General features: G+C 41.3%; 1 pseudogene; it reads right to left on the bottom strand.

Moving 5' to 3' along the window:
• Positions 1 to 14,296: 14,296 nt before the first annotated feature.
• The window catches only part of LOC101357720 (VIP36-like protein pseudogene), a 5,453-nt pseudogene continuing 234 nt past the window's right edge, over positions 14,297 to 19,515 (bottom strand).

Below are 19,515 nucleotides of genomic sequence, written 5' to 3'. Positions count from 1 at the left end.
AGGAGGAGTGGGGAGGAGTTTAATGTAATCAACCTGCCACCAGGTGGCAGTCTTTCCTGTTGAGTATAGTACTGAATTACCAAAAAAAAAAAAGACAAACTCTTTGAGTCCGTATAGAACAGAGTAGAACTGCCCTATGGGGTTTCCAAGGCTATAATCTTTACGGAAGCAGACTGCCACATCTTCTTCCCACAGAGGAAGCTGGTAGGTTTGTACCAATGATCTTTGTGTTAGCAGCCAAGCCCTTAACCACTGCGGCAGCGGTGCTCTTTATCAAGGGCTCAAGGTAGGTGGAATTTGTGGCTCAGAATTGGCTGTGGCCAAACCAACTTTGTTGAGGGGAAACCCTTATTGTTCAGACCATGAATAACCTTCATCTGTGACACCATTACTCTTTCCATGAGCCTATTGTGTCTTGGGTGGCACAAATGGTTAAATGCTCAACTATTAACCAAAAGGTTAGTGGTTCAAACCCACCCAGAGGTGCCTCAGAAGAAAGGCCTGGTGATCTACTTCCAAAAAACCAGCCATTGAAAACCAGCCTATGGAGCACAGTTCTACTCTGACACACATGGTGTCGCCATGAGTCAGAGCCCACTCTATGGCAACTGGTTTTTAACTCTTCTCATACCAACCATGTGGTTCTAATGAGGGCTCCCAAGCATCCTAACATCTCATTGGTCCCAGAGATGGGTACATGGCTTTAGTGAGCCAGTGGGCATGATGAAGATGGGAGATGGGAACTTGAGAGTGTCTGGAACTCATGGGTCTATCCTCCTGAAAGTCAATACACAGAGGGCAGCAAACACTAAAAAGAAGGATTCTGGAGGTGTTCAAATCCCTGCTCCAGTTATATTTGAGGTCTGCCTGGTTACATTGCTCATCTCATTTACGTTAGAAGTGCAAACAAAGATGGCAAGACTTTGATTTGTTTACTTTGGACACGTCATCAGGAAAGACCAATTGCTAGAAAAGGAACTCGTGTTTGATAAAGTAGATGGTCAGCAAAAATGAGGGAAACCCTCAAAGTGGTGGATTGACACAATGGCCACAACAATGGACTCAAACACATCAACAATAATGAAGATGGTGCAGCACCTGGCAACATTTCATTCTGTTATACAGAAGGTTGCCATGAGTCGGATCCAACTAGATGGCAACTAACCACAACAACCTGAGCCAATATATCTTCTACAGCCCAACTGTTAATGAAGGAGAACAATAAAAGACCAGTTTTGGCCTCTGAGAAGCTTTCTCAAGAGGTAGTTTCACTAAAGAATTAACACTGACTTGGAAGTAATTCAGGAACCCTGGTGGTGCAGTAGTTAAAGCACTCGGTTGCTAATTGGAAGGTCAGCAGTTTGAACCCACCAGCCTCTCTATGGGAGAAAGACGTGGCAATCTGCTTCCATAAAGATTACAGCCTTGGAAACCCTATAGGACAGTTCTACTCTGTCCTTTATGGTCACTATGAGTTGGAATCGACTCTATGACAACGAGTGGTTTTGGATTTTGAAGCAATTCGCAAAGAAGGAACTAGAAATGGTTTCTAAACATGTAAAAAGATCTACAATCTCATTTTGAATCAGGAAAATAATGATAAAAAACAAAAGAAGTATACCTTTCTGTTTACCTAACAAATAAACAAAGTTTCAAAAACTAGATAATGTCCAACGCTAACGACAAAACAGATATTTTGATATACTACTGTAAGAATGTAAGTTGGTACCGTGTTTGTAGAGAAAAATTTTTCAATACTCAGCACAGTTTACAATGCATATGTCCTTTGACTAGCAATTTTACTTCTAGGAAACCACACTCGGGGAATAGTCTCTCAAGAGTTTAAGAACATATACATAAGGATATTCATTACAGCATAATTTGAACAAGTAAAAATTAGAGTCAAAGGAAAATATTTATTAACAAAAAAAGTTTCAGTAAATTATGGTATACTCCTGTGATGGTACATGTTATAACAACTTCATAATCATAATAAGGCATTTATAACTATGGCCCTATGGCATATACATTTAACTGTTATAAAGAACAGGATGAACTTAGGTGGTAGGATGTTGGTGATATACTATTAAATTAAAAACACAAATTACAGAATAGCAAGTAAAATGCAATCTCATTTATTTAAGAAATACATATATGTAGGACTTTGACAAAATTTGAGATTCCTCATCTCTCTAAGTAAGACTCTATTTTCATTTTTTAAAAAATTACAATGAGATAAAATTCAAAGGATACTGAGAAACTGATGAAAGAATTTTTTTGTTTGTTTTTTTGTTTGTTTTGCAGAGGCAGAGGGGTATTTTGTTTTGTTGATGGACCAGGCAACGTCCTGATACCAGCCACACCACCACTGCTCCTCAATTATCTATCTGAATGGGATTAGGTCCAGAGTGGGCTCTGCTCTCTAGGCAATGTGCGTGAACAAGAGGGGCATCCTCTACTTTTGCTGAACCTCCCTCAACCTGAGCAAGCAAATGTTCCAGTGTGGGACAATGTTCTGACCTCTTGCATTAATTTGAGCCCAGGGTGATGGCCAACCTCACTAACCTCAGCTCTCTTACTTCATTTGGGACCCGGAGGGACAGACATGTTTCTCCTCCATCTTTTGTAGAAACACAAAAAGCAGCCATAACTAAGAGGCTTAAAGCAGGATGTTCATGGATGTTACATAAATTCCCCTTTATTGCAAGATATGAGGCCTGTCTCCTTGGAAAGAGTACACAGATCTTGATGTACCTTGCCTAAGAATAACACGATAGTTCTCACCTTATCTGCTTCCCGACCTATGAAAAAAGAAAATGATTACATGACAGTGTTAGGGGTCTCATGTTCCCTGGAGGAGATTTTCCTGAAAGACTTCGTTAAGGATATACAGAGACAAAGGTCTAAAAGGAGATACGTAGTAGTTACCCAGGGCCGGTGAGAATAGTGGGGATGGGGTTAGGAAGACTTCATGTGTGGTTTGAATATTTTACAAGCGTTTATGATTTTTGTAATTAAAACTCTTTTTTTCCCCCTGCTGAGGATATGTGCTGTATTCTAATTGTGTGTGTGTTGGAATGAACCCAAAAATAAAATCTGAGGAAAAGCTTGGCTTTGCATTTTCTGGCCCATTTTCACTCAAAAGTTGGGTGGTTTTCTATTTTAGTATGCATACTGGTTAGGTGCTTTCCTTTCATAAAGGACTTCAGTTCTGGATTGATTATTTTTAATTGTACCATAGAATTTCTACACTGCAGTTTCTTAGAGAATATAATGTTGAATTATCTGGTCTTGAGTTATTAGCAAAAGTTTAGTTGTAAAAATCATGTTCAGGGAGAATTGGCTGATGGGAATGAACCCATTCTCTAGTTATTCTAAATTTTGTCAAGTCTGGAGACAGATTTTTGGAGAGAGATTTTTCTTGGACCCCATTGTTTTAACACCCTCTTTACCCCATGAAATGGTCATTTTTTAAGCTGTATTTTGGCATTTTGCCTTTAATTTACACTGAGGGCTGTCTTAAGAATCAGCCACATTGCATTCACTATTAATAGAAATTGTTTTTGAGAACACTGTCTACAACACATCACAACAAATAGGAAAAGCTGTGTTTCTTCGTGAACATCTGGTCCTTTTTTTGTCCTATGGACACTGTGAATCTTATACTTGTTTGCCTTCCCCCTCCCTCTGGCCACTAGGAAAGTTGGAGCCAAATTTGTCTATATAGGAGTTCACATATAAATTTTTAGTGCCTGGATATTATATGTTATATTGTAGTATAGTGTTGTGTAGTATATTATATTATATGTAGCCTTAAAAACCAAAACCAAACCCGTTGCCATCGAGTCAATTCCGACTCACAGCGACCCTATAGGACAGAGTGGAACTGCCATACAGTTTCCAAGGAGTGTCTCATGGATTCAAACCGCTGACCTTTTGGTTATCAGTTGTAGCTCTTAGCCACTACGCCACCAGGGTTTCCTATTTAGCCTTAGGTATTTTATTTTCCTATCATTTCAATTTTCTTTTTGCCCCTGTTTCCTCATTTATATTGGTATCTTTTTTCACTGTTATATTTTATGCATTTCCATATACTACTTCAAATTCTTTCTTTCTTTCTTTTTTGAGTAGAATACTAAAGGATCCACTTTACCTTTGGAGGGTATAACTTGTTAAACCTCACATGATTCAAACCAGAATTCTAAAGTCTTCTATCAGGTTTCTGATTGTACCATATTAATGCCAGTGGTCTTAATGTTAACATCAAACCATGTTGTCACAACTCTATAGTGACTATGAGAGTCACAGACCCCCATGAAGGCAATGTTGTCTAGATCAACCTATTGTGTTTTGGATATAGTGAACAGAAACATAAGATCTGAATTCTGGTCCTGGTTAACTTATTCATTCATTTAAATATTTATTAATAGCTTTACTATGTATCGAGCTAGCTTCTGTGGATACAATGGTAAACAAAAAATGCACATGGCCTGGGCCTCACAGAGTTTACAGTCTAGAAGAAAAGACAGACATTAATCAAATAATCACAAAAATGTAATTACAGGTAATTATAAACAGTCTCATGAGACAAAGATGGGTATGTTTTGGAAACATATGAGGGATCAGAGCTTGTCCTGGAAGTCAGGGAAGACTTCCTTGAATTGAGATCTGCAGGATAAGTAGAAGTTAGAGGAGGGCATCAGGAGAGGCAGGAAGCATTTTAGGAAGAAATAACAGCATGTGCAAAAGTCACGCAGCAGGTGGAAGTATAAGGCAATGGAGAAACTGAAAGAGGACCCCTGTGGCTACATGCAGAAGAATTCTGAGATTTTCTACCAGGTTTCTGATTGCACCATACTAATACTAGTACTCTTAATGTTTACAGCAAACACTGTTGTCACTACTCCAGGGAGACAGTAAGAGTCACCATGCTGAGGCTGGGGAGATACACAGGCATATCCTAAGAGCAATGGAATGCCACCGAACCGTTTTTAAACAACTAATCTCACGAGCTATGATAAATGACCCAAACTCTCTAAGCCTGTCTTCTTAGATACAAAACTCTGATCCTGAAGCACGTGGTAATGCTGAGCTACCTAACAAAAAAATGGATTTAAATTAAACTTTCTCTAGGGACCAGCATGCTGGAAATTCCCATTGACTCAGGTGAAAACTGGATCCACCTATCTTCATTTCAGGTACACAACGCAAAAATAATCTCATCTAAGAATACCAACTCAGTCATATACGACAGGGGCAGAAAGTGATTTACCTGTCAATGTAACTACATGAGATGATCCTTGTCTCCACCTTAAAAGAAGGAAGTGAAACAGATAAACCCTTCAGTCTAGGGAAATAAAAGATTCCGTTTGCCCAGATGGCCTTGACAGTGGGCGGGTTCTGTGAAACCTGTGCTTTATAAAGAAAAGGGAAATGTTACCCGACTTTCGTATCTGCAGAACTTTGTTAGAGTTTGGTAAAGAGGGACAATATAACATGGTGACATTATCAATATTTCTGTTTTAATAAGAAAACCACCTCTGGAACACAATCAGGTCCACAATGGAATGGAATAGAATGTCCTAAACATGACAAATTCTAACTCGGTGTGAGATTGTTAAGAAGCAAGCCCTCCAAACCTGCTGAGTCAATGCGCAGGATCTATTTTCAGTTCTCTTCTTGTCCTCAGGCGTTCTAAGTCTCTTGCCAAGTTGAATCAGCACAGCATCTGTGAGAACTGATTAAGAACTCCGCAGTACCTAGGAAGAGAACAACAGAGAGTGCTGTGAATTCTTGCCTGAATAAAAGTGTCCAAAAGTGACGAAAATTAGCCAGCTCTCTAGTCATGAAGTCTAACTGTACAGGTAGGATAAAACCATTTGTTAAAAGAGGAAAAGGGAAGACCTGCTGTAGTCAGCCCAACTCCATATTCCCTGGGCAACTAAGTGTCCGTTTTTCTACTTCTCCTGACAGTCCCATTCTGGACACAGCTTGGCCTGAGAATCAAGGTTTCCTTGTAGTCTTCTTCGCCTAGGTCTTGACCTCTCTTGCGCCAGACCTCTTGCCGAGGCTGCGTGCTCATACCTCCTGACCACCCTTTTGGTTACTGGGTTCCTAACTGCCTGCCTGGCCTTCGGCATTCCTGGTCACCCAGAGCTTTCCCTTGGGATTTCTGGTCTCCTTGGTTGCTATCTGCTTGCCCTAGTTTCTGATACACTCTGAATTCCGCCTGCCTTTGGCTTCTGGATTACCGATTTCTTTTCTGTCCTTTGGTTCTTGTGTACTTCTTGACTCCTGTTTTCCATGCTTGCTGGTCCACTGCCTAGCCAGCACCCACTTTCAGCTCCCCTCAACTTTTTTTTTCTTAACCTGTTTTTACAAAGCACCACCATTGTTCACAATCGCAGAACTGGTACGTTTAGAGCTTGAGGTGGAGCAATCTAGAGGAAATACCCTTTTGGAAAGAGGAAATGCAGGATTACAGTGAAGGCGAATTAGCATTCTTTAGATCTGAATCTCAGGAAAGCAATAATGGAGAACATAAAGTGAAAATGATCTGAATTCAAACAGAAAGTCTTTCACTGTTGATAATTAGGTAATAAAATAGTAATCAATCTTCTAAGGAGAATTACAATTTAAGACCTAATGGATGATTGGTTCTTTTTTTTTTTTTTTTGTCTTAGTTTCTCTCTCACTCTTTTTAATTGTGCTTTAGATGAAAGTTTACAGAGCAAATTAGTTTCCCATTTGATAGTTTGTACGTTAAGTGCTTCATGACCTTGGTTTCATTCCCAACACTGTGTCAGCACTCTTGCCATTTCCGCTCTAGGTTCCCCATTTTCTTTTGTGCTGATTTTCTACCCCCTCCTGCCTTCTCATCTTTGCTTTTGGGCAGATAATGCCCTTTCGATCTCATATAATTGATTGTTTTCAGAAGTAGGCTCCCTGTGGGTGTTATTGTTGATCTTATGTGCTTGCCTTGTTTGGCTGGGAGGTGGTCTCCTGGAATGGTTTCAATTCCAGGTCAGAACAGTTTCTTAGGGCCATGGTCTCACGGGCTCCTCCAGTCTCTGATTCTTATTAATGATCTACTTTTTATATCAAGAAAGTTTCATACCTTTGAACTAAATGCTTTTAGCTTATTAGCAAATTTTGAATACATGAATTTAGAGTTTAGAAATGGGCAAAATAATTTAACATTCAGAAACACTTATAATAGAGAATTTATTTTTAGTGTCTTAAATTTGAAACCAGTGTTTAATTTTAAATCCAATGTGCTATTTTCATAAGGAGATGCTGGCTCCTTTTGAAAGGTTCAATTTGAGGCTGTTGAAATTTAACAGAATTAATTCTTAAGGTACACATAGAGCAAGCAGTTCCATACTAGCAGCATGTTTTTCTTATAAACATGTAACTCACTCTTGTCCCTTCAAAAATTATGAATTATGTGACTCTAGAATTGTACAGTTGGAATTTTTCTTGGAATCACAAATAGCAAAAAAACCCAAACTCGTTGTTGTCAAGTCAACTCCAACTCATGGCAAACCTATGTGTGCAGAGTAGAACTGCACTCCATAGGGTTTTCAAGGCTGTGACCATTCAGAAGCAGATCAATCCTTTCTTCCAAGGCACCTCTGTGTGGGTTTGAAGCAACAACCTTTTGGTTAGCAGTCCAGCACTTAACTCTTTGTGCCACCCAGGGACTCTTTCACAGATAGCAAATCCTTTCATTTCTGTATCTTCTAGAATAGTGTAACATTTATGTTAATGTTAAAACAGCAAGGCAGCACAAATATGTAGGGAGTCAGACAGCCTGTGATAGAATTCTGGCTGTGCAACTTCACAGCATGGCCTTGGCAAGGGACTTGACCTCTCCCCACCTGAGAAAGATGTTTAACCAACTCCAGCCCCACAGTCTATAACTCAGGGTCAAGTCATCCTTGCCACTGATTTGACCTTGATGAGATTCTGAACATTAGCTCTTTCCGTTTCCCTATTCTTATAACTAGACTTTTGCCTTGGTGCCTATTGCAAAATTTATCTTCCAGTTGCCTACACAGCACAATTGATCACCGTTTAGGTTTGGAGCCCTGCCCTGTACGCAGGTGGTGGTTATGGACCCTGACGATCTTTGGACAGGCTTCCCAGTCATCCACCTCTAACCTGCCAGTCTGAATTTCAGAATATTAGAGCCCTGGTGGCCCAGTGGATAAGCGTTCGACTGCTAACCAAAAGGTCAGATAGCAGTCCAAATCTACCAGTCACTGCTTGGAAGCTCTGTGGGGCAGTTCTACTCTGTCCTACAGGGTTGCTATGAGTCAGAATCTACTCTGACAGCAACGAGTTCGGTGTGTTTGTTTTGTTTTAATATCCGTCTCAGCTCCTTGACTCTATATTCTGTCCAACTGCTGCCTTGGGCCACCCATTGGCAACTACTTCCATGAACCTGATTCGCTGAAATATTTTGAACACATTTAGCATCTTAGTATTCCCAAGTTCCAATTTTATCCCAGTGGATGTGTTCAGGACTCCTTCTCTTCCCTTTCTCTGGTTTTCCCTTACCTGGCCATACCCAGCCTACTAACAAGATGCCAGATATGTGATTTGGTATTGTATGACCTTATAGCATCAAAAAATTGTTAAATTATGTTCATTATAATCTGTTTAATATGACAGGGATATGGGTGACATAGTTTAAAGGGATCTCTATTAGCGTAACAATCGTCAGAAGTTTTACAAGTGCAGGTGCTTTAGGTGACTGATTTTGTTTATCAAGAAAATTAATTTCTGTGGAAAAGGTTATTGCCCTATAACTCAAAAATAGGTTTTTACCTTAATAACCTTTTGGGAAAGGTTTATCGAAGATACTGGCTCTTCATGAATTTATTCAATAACAATAGTAATTGTACATGGCCTTCCAGCATGGCATTTTAGACATCTGTTTGCTTCAGACAGCCTATGTATTTTCAGTGCTTATTCTGTGCTAGGCTTTATGGTTAGCACTTTACACCACAACATCTCATTTAATCCTCACAAGGGTTTATTAACCTGTTACTGAAGATGAAACTGAGTAGTGATGGTAGGTAATTTGCCCAAGGTTACACAGCTAGAAAGTGGGAGTCAGGATCAGAACCTAGGGCTGTCTGTCTCCAGTGGTTCAGGTAGAGCTCCTAACCTCTCTATGTAGACAAGTAACACTGAAAAAAAAAAAAAAATGGGAAAAAGATGAGGGTTACGCTCCACAAGAAGTTTGGAGTCCTTATTATACTTTCTGAATTAATATTACATTGGTTCCAACTGGATCTTACTGGGAGTAATCAACAAGGAAACATCTGGGTCCTCTAAGATCTCTGCTGTCATCTGAAAGAATCGGACGTTTCCTGGATTTGGATGGTTGTTCCTGCGCTCAAGAGAATTGAGAAGCGCTTAGGGCTGGTCTTCAGGAGGAAGAAAACACTACAAATCACCCAATGAACAGGGCTCTGGCAGTGCTTCTAGGGCGTCTCCTGTTACATTATGACTCTATGCAATTTTCCTCTCCTCTAGAGAACGTGGTGTATTTGTATACACAAAATTAAGAGGGAGCGTAACCATATTGTAAAATGCTGTTTGAATATTATGATGCTAACAATCAGTCTAGGTAAAACTCCTGAGACTACTGCCAGAGCCTGAAACTATTCTCAGATGGTCTCAAGAAAAATTCATATCTTGCTGAAGACCGTAATCTACATAATCCATGATAAAGTGGTCCCCTCAATAACCACCATATGACAGGTTTCATACAATGTTCCTTCCTGACACACTGCTGCAGTCATTGTGAATTCTCAATATAAGTCTTTTAGTACACTGTTTCAATCAGAAGGAATTTTTCTCAATAGAAATCTTTTAGTGCAATGTTTTCATTAGATGGAAATTCAGTTTCCAGAATTATAGTGTTATGCCTCAAGTCAGACAAAGTCTTTGCACCAAATTATTATCAGCTATTCCTTTTCTTGGGGAACTGTTAAAAAAAAAAAAGAATTTCTTCAGGGAATGTATCAGTAAGAATAAGGAACACAAAGAGTGTGGCATTCATGATTCTGTTTCAGATTTTGAATGTTGCTTTCAAGTTGAAAACATTTTTAAATTCTATTTTTATAGCTTTATCCTCCTGGCAGGTTCATTTTTCATTCATTCTTTCTACAAGTGTTCATGGATTACCTTCTATATGCCAGGTGCTGTACTAGGTTTTAGGGACATAACAATGGATAAGAATTTGCCCTCAAATTCTAATCATTCCTTCTTTTGAAGCATCCCACATTACAACCAGATACACAAAATACCTGCCCTACTTCATATTAAGTTTCTTGTGTTCCATACTCTGAACATCATTTTATAACATTTAAAACATAATAGATTCATAGTATTTGGTGCAGATGTTAGTGGAAAATTAGAGAGCCATTGTATCTTTTATTTCAATATCCAATTTGTCTTTTCATAGAAGGTAAAAGAGAGCTCTATCTCTCATTTTAGTCAATGTTCTCATGATTAAAACACACCCAGATTTCATTTTTCCTTAGGTGCAAATTCAGTCACTACCTTGCCTTACCAATACCCTGCACCATCTAGTAACAAAAGAAAACAAATCTAGGCTACACATGGTAAATATGAATTCATTGGTTTCTGTTCTGTTCCCTAGGGGAATTTCAGATAAAACATGGATTCTTTTTGAAATGAATCATTGATACAGAGCCTAATCTCCTCCTTTCTTCTATTCTCTTCAACATTCCCTTTCGTGCTTCCCATTTGAAACTTCAAAGAAGACCTGATTGAGTCAACTTTCCCAAATCATTCCCTATGACTTTAAATCAGAGGTCACAAATTCAAATGTCTACAGGGACCATAAAGGAAAGATAAATAAGTGAGAGGGGCGTAGGGAGTGGAGGAGACTGTGGCAAACCGCAGGGCACAGGTCCCAAGCAGAGGGAGCTGCCAGGACTTGGTGCCAGCCTACTATTGGTGTGTACATTAAAAGCTTGGTTAGCTGATCTTCTGATTTTCAAAACAGCCAGAAATCTGGATGTTTATGCAAAATATTCTGATTTGTAAATGTTGTACAGGCCAAACAAAACGTGTCTGCCCAGGGCTACCATTTGGAAACTCTACTCGCATTCGTATTGAGGTCAAAGCACTAAATGCACCATAGGCACCTGAAAGGTCCTTGAAGGATGTAAGTTGAGTTCCATGTTCCAACTCCACTACGAAAGGAAAAAGGAAGGGAAGAGTTTGATATTGAAATGTGATTTGATATTGGCCTAATTACTACATTTTCATTATTTAGTAGATTTTCATACTGCAGTTTTAAAAAAATTATAGTAATCTTTTATATAAGAAAGGGGGCTAAAGATATATTCAATTTTGATTTTATTTTTCTAAAGAAACCATAAAAAGGATACATTACTAACTAATAAAAGTGATTACATATGGGAGGGAGGGACAAGGTAGAAAGGCATGAATTTGGGACTAAGACTTTTCAATGTATATTTTTTATTTTTGAGCCAGATGAATGTATTACATACTCAAAAATTAAAATTAAAATAAGAGGCTTAAAATGTCAATTTATTTTTTTTGCAGAGAAGTATGATTGGTTGAAAAATAGATTAGAAAGCATAAAAATATACAACAGGATAAAATTCTGTGAAAAAAATGAAATTATAATGCCAGTTCAAAAAGAAGAAAAGGGAACATGTTACATTTCTGACAGGTACAGAAAGAACATTTTCATTTACTCTTCTTTTTGTGTTTTTTCTTTTTATTGTGGTTTTATATATATATAAAACAGAAAATTTGCTATTTTAACGATTTTTAAGTATGCACTTTAGTGACATTAATTACATTCACCATGTTGTGCTACCATCACCACTATCTATTTCCAAAAGTTTTTCATCACCCCAAAAACTCAGTACCCCTTAAGCTGTAACTCCCTATTTCCTCCTTCCCCCAGCCCGTTACCTACTAATAAACTTTTGTCTCTATGCATTTGCCTATTCTAGATATGTCATATAAGTGGGATTATATAATATTTGTCCTTTTGTGTCTGACTCATTTCACTTAGCTAATGTTTTCAAGGTTCATTCATGCCTTAGTATGTATCAGGGCTTCATTCCTCTTTACAGCTGAGTAGATTCCATTGTATGTACGCAGTATGTTCTGTTTATTCATTCATCTGTTATGGAACACTTGAACATCTTTTGGTTATTGTGACTAATATTGCAATGAACACTGGTGTACAAGTATCTGTTTGCATCCCTGCTTTCATGTCTTTTGAGTATATACCTAGGAGTGGAATTGCTGGGTTGTATGGTAATTTTAGTTTTAACATTTTGAGGAATCACCAAACTGTTTTCCACAGAGGCTGTACTAGTTTACATTTCCACCAGCATTGGATGAGTGTTCCAGTTTCTCCATATTCTTCCCAACACCTGTTATTTCCCATTTTTCTGATAATAGCCATCCTAGTGGGTGTGGCACAAATGACTAAGCTTTCGACTACCTACTGAAAGATTGGCAGTTTGAACCCACTCAGATGTGCCTTGGAAGACAGGCTGGCAATCTGCTTCGAAAGGTCACAGCCTTGAAAATCCTGTGGGGCAGTTCTACTCTGCACACTTGGGGTCACCATGAGTTGGAATCAACTCAATGGGAACTAACAGCAGCAACAACAAGCAGGTGTGAAGTGGTCTCTCATTGTGGTTTTGATTTGTATTTCTCTAATGACTAATGATGTTGAGCATCCTTTCATGTGCTTACTGGCCGTTTGCATATCTTCTTTGGAGAAATGTGTCCAAATAGAAATGTTTATTCAAGTCCTTTGCTCAGTTTTTAATTGTGTCGTTTGTCTTCTTGTTGAGTTGTAGGAGTTTTTGTATATATTCTGGATATTAAAACTTTACCAGATATATGGAGCCCTGGTGGCATAGTGGTTAAGAGCTTGGCTGCTAACCAAAAGGTCAGCAGTTCAAATCCACCAGCCACTCCTTAGTAACCCTATGGGGCAGTTCTACTCTGTCCTACAGGGTTGCTATGACTCGGAACTGACTCGACAGCACCTAACAAAAACAACAAACCAGATATATGGTTACCACATATTTTCTTCTTCTTTTTCTTCTTCTTTTTTTTTTTTTTTTTGTTTGACAGTCAGGCTCTGTTGCTCAGTAACAATACACTCTTTCAGGCCCAGATGATGAGGGTCTATTGCTCCCCAGACTTGCAACGTGAGAATAGCAACTTTTTCTTATCCAGTAAGAGGAGAAGCTAAATTTCTTCTTTGGGGAGTATCTAAGTCCAGGCTGTAAGAAGAAATCTTCTTTATATTTTTAACACTCAAAGTGGGGTTCCAAAAATCATGATAAGCACAAAACATGCAGCTAAGCAGGCTCCAGAGAGTTCAGAAACCTCTCCATATGGTCAGACCACATGGCAAACGTTGCTTTTGGTGTCAAAGTCCAGAGCTGGTCAGCTTCACAGTTAATCTCATGATGTTCATGAAGTTTTCCAAGCTCTACTTGCCTTGCATGCCAACTGTCAGCCCAACTCAACTGAGGGCCTGCAGGGACCTGATTAGGACGGTCACAGACATACCAATAGACCCAAGCCTCACGAGAACAAAGGCTGGAGCAGTGAGCCAAAGCAGATAAAGTCCTCTCTCTACAGCCACCTGAGAAAATGAAGGTTAGCGAACACAAGTTTGTTATGTAGCCCCAGCCTCAGCGGAGAGGCATCCAAATGTCTTTTACAGCTCAGGTTGCATTTAGAGAGGACAATGAATGGGAGGGAGGGAGGGAGGGAGGAAGGCAAGGCAGGGAAAATGTTTTCATCCATATTTCCAAGGGAAGCTCCTCAGGTGGACAGAGGCTGGGGCAAAACCGCAAAAACTAATGAATGGATAGCTGGGAGGTACGAGGCGTTGTCAGTTTTCTAGTGTTTGAGGATTTAAAAAGGAAGTACAAGGGTCCTCCTGAGTCCAACAACAGGCAGCTTGAGCTATGAAATTCTTTTTTGTGATTTTGGCATCACAACTGTAAGGACCGCACAGAAAGGCACATCACAGCAGCACTGCCCTGGGGTGGGTGGGGTCCTGAACCAGAGTCAGAGGGCCCCCATGGGTGTCCCTGCATTCAAAGCTCCAGTGACAGAACTCAGTCCCCATCCAGCTGTTGGAGACTGGAGAAGACCCACCAGGCTGTGTACTCAGGCCAGCGCCTTCTCCTCCCACACCTCGCAGGTGAGAGTCAGAGAGATGGTGCAGCAGGCGGGCTCAGTAGAAGCGCTTTTGACTCTGTTCCTGCCATTTGTTGTAGAGTATGATATCAATGACAATGGCAAACACAGAAAACACCAGGGAGAAAAAGACAATGAGGAAGAGGGCCAGGCCACTCAGAGGTGGCAGTGGGGCTGTCGTCTCAGGCAGCTTCATGTTGTCCACCAAGGGCAAGAACACATCTTGATGCAGATTCTCCTCTTCTGGGGTTCTCTCCACTGTCAGCTCAAACAACTTCAAGGAAACGACGCTGTAATTATTGGAGAGATCCCCAGTGATGGAGGAGGTGCCGAAGTGCAGGCGGACCCCAGGTATGTCAATGCAGTCCCTCTACTCATGCTTGCTGTCAATGTCCATCATTATTGTCCAATGCCTCTTGACATAGCAAATCACAAGGAAGGTGTCATAATGGAGGTTGTGGACAATGGCTGTACAACCCCCCAACTCCATAGGTCTCCCCTCCCACTCATGATCATAGCTGAGGGAGCCGTCGTTCACCATGGCTGAGATGTGGGGGAATACCAGCTCTTGCTGCTTCTCCTGATTGGGGTAGGTGTCTACAAATACTCCCGGCCCCACAAGTTTGTCCATGTTTCCAAACACAGGCCCTGGCTGCATCCGACCCTTGGTGTACCAGATTGCCAAGCCATCCCCATGCAGGTTCTTCTTCCCTTGCCCGTGGATCTTGAAGTGCACCTGCAACTCCCAGTCTCTCAGGAAACATGGCACCCAGCTCCACAGGCCACCCTGTTTACTTTGCATACCTGGAGTAAGTTGGATGTACTGGATCATCGCCATGGCATTGCCCATCAGATTCCACAGTGAGGAACTGCCCATGCCCACACCCTGGTAGGGCTTCGACAGTGAATGCTCCCGTCTCAAGTACTCGAACGTCTGATCCGCCCCAACTTGCCGTGGCCCCTGCCCAGACCCCAATAAAAGGAGCAGGAGCAACATCCTGGACCCTTCCTGGGCTGACAAGCGATGCCCCCCCTGCTACATATTTTCCTCTGTTCTGTAGGTTGTCTCTTCACTTTCTTGATAAAGTCCTTTGATGCACAAAAGTTTTTAATTTTGATGAAGTCTGTTTTAGAAATACCACGAGTAGATGGCTTTAACAAACAGAAATTTATTTTCTCGCAATTTAAGAGGCTAGAAGTCCAAATTCAGGGCATAGGCTCTAGAGGAAGTTTTTCTCTCTGCCGGCTCCTGGGGAAGGTTTTGTCTCTTCAGCTTCTGTTTCCTGGCTCCTTAGAGATCTCCATGTGGCCTGGCATCTATCTTCTCTCATTTCTACCTGCTTGCTTGCTTGTTTAATCTCTTTTATAGCTCAAAAGAGACTGATTCAAAACACACCCTATACTCATTAACATAACAAAGACAACTCATTCCCAAATGGGATTATAACCACAGGCATAGAGATTAGGATTTACAACACATATTTTCTGGGGAACACAATTCAATCTACAGCAAAGTCCAATTTATCTATTAGTTTTTTTGTTGTTGTTGTTGCTCATATTTTTGACGTCATATCTAAGAATCCGTTGCCAAAAACAAGGCCCTGAAGCTTTACTCCTATTTTTTACGAGTAAGAGTTCTATGGTTTTAGTTCTTATGTTTAGGTCATTGATCCATTTTGAGTTAGTTTTCACATATGGTGTGAGGTATGTGGAGATCCAGTTGTCCCACAACATTTGCTGAAGAGACTATTCTTTTCCCATTGAATGAACTCGGCACCCTTGTCAAAAATCAATTGGCCAGATGTATGGGTGTTACTCTTTAAATGGATGTTATTCTTTAAATGGTATCAAATTGTCATGGTATTATATTCCACTGGATACATTTAAGAGTCACGTAACAGTTTCATTTAAAAATGCCAATATTTAAAACACACTGGAAATTAACAGCTGTCTAATTTTATGATAAAAATTTTAGATGTTGATATAAAAATGGACAAGGGGATACATGTGTTTTATAAAATTCTTTTGGGTGGAAGCAAACAAGAAAGTTCAAAGACCATTGAACTTGATTTTCCTGTATTTGAAACAACTTAAATCACTCCTCTGTTTCTGGAAGGCCTAAATTACATTATACATGAGAACTAAGAGGCAACAAATTAGCACCTCTGAATACAATCATAAGGGTTAGTTTTAGATTAACTAGCTTTTACCTAGAAAAGACAGAAACTTTTAAGTTCTATAAGAATGTGTCCCGAAACGGGTAAATTTAGATGTTTGCAGGATAGGTCCAGGGTATGACACGAAGAATGGCAAGCCCACTGCAAGGAAGAGTACAGTGGAGGGCCAAACAGAAGGCGGAAAGTGTCCTACCCAAATTTGCCACAAGCCAACCTGCTTTGATCCATACTAGGGTTCATCCCGGTGGATTTAAAGCCAAAATCCTGGGAGGACCTCATCATACCCACTTACAACAAGGCCCCCAGCATGGACTCTCGGGGGCTGTTCTAACCCCCGGTTTCTCTCTCAGGCTCCTGGGACCTGTTATGACAATGGAATCAACCTTGAAATGAAAACGGTCTAAACTACTCTGCTCCTTTCAAGTAAGAATTGAATATTAACAATATTTAATCTTTCTTGACTCTACATGGAAACTAAACAATTAAACTAAACAAAGTTCAAATGTTGTCGTTGTTTTCCCTGTTTATATCCATTGCTATGAGAAACCAGACTTCCAGGTTACTCCTCATCTCTCACCCACTGATCCACTCAAGGCTCTTCACCACCACCTATTCTGAACCTCCTCCCACCACTCGCCGATTTCTGAGACTCTTCCACTGTGCCCTCTGGAATTCACAGTCCATCATGGGCAAAATCCTCCGTACCCCCGACCTCTTCCCTGAATACGCCCTTTACCTTCTTGCTCTAATGCAAAGCTGGCTCCAGAGTCCTCCTACCACCACACTTGGAGGCGATAGCGGGGTCCTTCTTGCTCTTCATTGCCACTTTCAGGCTATTCGCCCTCCCTGCTTTCAATTCCTCCCTCTGCTCAGTATTTTAAAAAATTCGTGGCCTCTGACGTTGTCATCTGCTCATTGTTGCAACACTCACCTACTCAATTTCAGATTACTCCACTTTATTTCTCAAGAACTTTGGCTCTTGGCTACTGGCATTCTCTTGTTCTGTATGTTCAGCGTGTACATACATCATGCTTATAAAGCTCTGTACTTGGCTCTCTTCCAAGGAACCTTTCCTCCACCTACCTTGGACACTCATTGCTGTGGTCATACTCCACCCTAGACTTCTTCACTCCTGCATAATTTCAATTTCATGCATCCCATTATCTAATTATCAGCTTGTGGTGGTTATATCTTAGAAGTGGGAGGAACTCCTCCATCTAAAATTTGGTTTAGATACTGAGACTGATGAAGCCACATGTGCACCAAGAGGATATGAAAATTTTATTACTCGAGACTTTTTGGGGAGAGCAGGACAGGCTCCCAAGCAGGTCCAAAAATGGCTTGAGAGAACAGGGAAAAGAAACTTTTGTTTTATGGCAGTTAGGGAGTGGAGCCAGTTGAATTACCCTCAGGGCTTGCTGTTTGGTTCTCTTTCTCTCTATCTACACTCAGTCCCTTGATCATCTTGTCCAGTCCTGTGCTTCAAACACCATCTAAATGCTGATATCTCTCATATATCTCTTGCTTAGAACACTCTCCTTAACTTGTATATCCAACTGCCTACTCAAGATCTCCACCTGGATTTGTAATAAATATCTCAAACTTAACATGTTCACAACTGAACTCCTGATCTTTCTCCTCAAACCTGTAGTCTTCTCCCACCTCAGTTTTCTTTTTTCGTGTAGCCCTTATCAACCGTATCATTCTATTTAATTTTATTTACGACATTTAGTATTTATTGACCATCTCTCCCACCCCCAAAATGTAAGCTCCACAAGGGCAAGAGTTTTTATCTGTTTTGTTCACCTCTGTAGCCCAAAACTACTAGAACAGTGCCTGGATGCTCATGAAATTAGGTGCTCAGTAAATATTTATTGAATGAATGAAAACTGTAGGATCCATCCTTAGCTTGCTCAGAAGTTACCAAACCTCTTAACCCAAACTAAAAAAATCAATGAAAAATGGGTTTATCTGCTAGCAATAAAATACCACTGAGGTTTAAAATCTGTCTCTGTGTGTTCAGGAGAGGAATGGAAGGGAAGGTATCTCTTCAGAAACTGAAAGCACCAGAACAAACCTTATGTGAAAACCGAATGAGTTCTAAATGCCCACCCGAACTTTGTTGGCACCGTGTGAAAACGTGGTATGTGGGATAAAAAGAAGCAAAAAACATATCCTTCTCCATTCCAAGTCACTCAGATCAACAGCTGCTCTCCCAATAGGGTGGCTCTTTTTTCCCTTATTTGGATCTCACTGTCAAAAGAAAGACACCACACCCTGCGTTATGTAGCCCTGAGTAGCTATGCCACGTCCCAGGTCTCCTGTGTTCAGGACTGTATTTGATTCAGCAATATTTTTCTTTTGAACAAGGGTTCCTGGGTGGGGCCAAGAAAACTTCTCTGAAGCTGTTTAAAAACAATACAAACCAAAAATCGGAATTTTATAAAGTACATAAAAAAAAAGTTTGGGGCGAACTGGATTGAGGGAGATACTGACTTCAGCAGAGGGAAGCCCTATCCACATTCGCTTCACGCGCTTGGCTGAGGGCGCAGAGCCCAGTCCCCGAGGGATGCGCCCGTCGGCGTCTCGGCGGCGGCAGACGCCCCTCCCTCTCGCCCGTGCGCGGGGTACAGCGAGCCAGTCCCCGGGGAAGGAGCCCAAGCTTCCCTTGAATTTCAGTGTAACCCGTCCAGACACGTCCTGACTGAGGGAGCAGGGTCTACCGTGCTGCTAAGCAGCCCGTCAGTCTTGCCGGGCCTGGGTGGTGGGACCCGCGGCAGAGGCAGCACCGGGAGCCCAGAACCGGGAACCAGGAGCAGACAGCAGGGTCCCCGCTCCGGTCGGCGCGGCGCGTGCCTCCAGCCGGAGCGGCGCCCCCTCCCTCCTCCGCGCGCCTCCCCTTTAAGCGCAAGGCGCAGTTGGATTTGTGTCGGCGGAGGCGAGGCGCGACTCCCTTTTATGGCGGAGTCCGCGGCAGCGGCTCTCAGAGCCGCGGCGGCCGGGCAAGCAGAGCCAGAGGCCGGGCCTCGGGCCGCCGTCACAGCTGCAAGGCCACGGGGAGCCGAGCTCGCGCCGCGGC

The sequence above is a fragment of the Trichechus manatus genome, unplaced genomic scaffold (assembly GCF_000243295.1).
Source record: "Trichechus manatus latirostris isolate Lorelei unplaced genomic scaffold, TriManLat1.0 scaffold00058, whole genome shotgun sequence".
Taxonomy (NCBI): Eukaryota; Metazoa; Chordata; class Mammalia; order Sirenia; family Trichechidae; genus Trichechus; species Trichechus manatus.
Note: the sequence above shows the minus strand (reverse complement) of the source record. Positions and strands in the feature narration are given on the sequence as shown.